This window comes from Perognathus longimembris, chromosome 4, assembly GCF_023159225.1.
Source record: "Perognathus longimembris pacificus isolate PPM17 chromosome 4, ASM2315922v1, whole genome shotgun sequence".
NCBI classification, from domain to species: Eukaryota; Metazoa; Chordata; class Mammalia; order Rodentia; family Heteromyidae; genus Perognathus; species Perognathus longimembris.
Window position 1 is genome coordinate 42775990 of NC_063164.1, and position 1235 is coordinate 42777224.

Here is a 1235-nt window from a genome sequence, read left to right on the forward strand (position 1 = left end):
GCTTTGAACCAAACTCTTCAGAACTTAGCTTCCTGACTCTCTAGGATTACAGGTATGAGCCAGTGGTGCCTGCTGTTGTACCTGGCATATGTATGGAGCACTGAGACGATAGTCTAATAGGTGGCCCAAAGGTAGCATCCCAGCTTTCAAAGTTTATGTAGTCTAGGACAGAAAAACAGACAAGTAAATGGGTCTGAACTTACAAGGTGAGTTTTAGGATCCAATTCTCTGATTCTATCAAATGTTATTATATTTAGAGTTCAATTTAAAATTTTTATCCTTAACACTTTTTTTCCCCTAAGAATTACATTTTATTTAGTCATCTTTCTTTACAATTGAAACTCTGGGAATTCAAAATTAACATCCTTGCCCGTGAGCTTCTTATATACATCAGAAAACGTTTCAACCTTACGCTCCACGTTGCTCTGCTGTGCGTGGTCCAGGTGGACCTTGATAAGCCGGCTGCCGTCCAGCTTCACCCTGATCCTCTTGCCCACGATCTCGCTGGGGAAGACCAAGTCCTCCAGGATGGCTTCGTGCACAGCGGTCAGCGTGCGGCCTCTGGGACACTTCTGCTTATTTTTTGTCCGGCTTTTTCTAGTTGGCTTGGGCAGAATCCTCTGGGCAATGAAGACAACATGCTTCCCACTGAACTTTTTCTCCAACTCACGAACTAGCCGGACTTGGATTTTCTGGAAAGATTTCAGCTGAGGAACTGGAAACAAAAATAATGATAGCTTTCCGACCACCACCAACTTCAATTTCCTTGGCTGCCGTGATGTTGAGCTCCCGCAGCTGGGCCTTGAGGTCGGTGTTCATCTCCAGCTCGAGCAGCTCCTGGGAGATGCCCGACTCTAACTCGTCGGTCTTCTCGCCATTGGGCTTCACGATATTGGCGCTCGAGCTGAACATGGCTGTGTCCGTGAGGAGAGCCGGGGAGGAAGAGCTCTTTAACACTTTTTAAAATATGAAACATGGTGAGTCCTGGTGGGTCACACCTGTAATACTACCCACACAGAAGGCTGAGATCTGAGGATTGCAGTCCATAGCCAGCCCAGGCAAGAAAGTCCATGACTTTTTTTTTTGTGTGTGTGTCAATTTCAGGGTCTCAGCACTGTCCTGAGCTTCTTTTGCTTATATGGTACTAAGAAGAAAAACCCAGGGCTTCATGAATGCTAGGCAAGCACTCCACCACTAAGCCACATTCCTAGCCCCAGTCCATGACTTTTATCTCA

General features: G+C 46.2%; 1 pseudogene; it reads right to left on the reverse strand.

The window, feature by feature from the left end:
- Positions 1-297: 297 nt before the first annotated feature.
- Positions 298-940, reverse strand: LOC125349958 (annotated as a pseudogene).
- Between the last annotated feature and the right edge of the window lie 295 nt (positions 941-1235).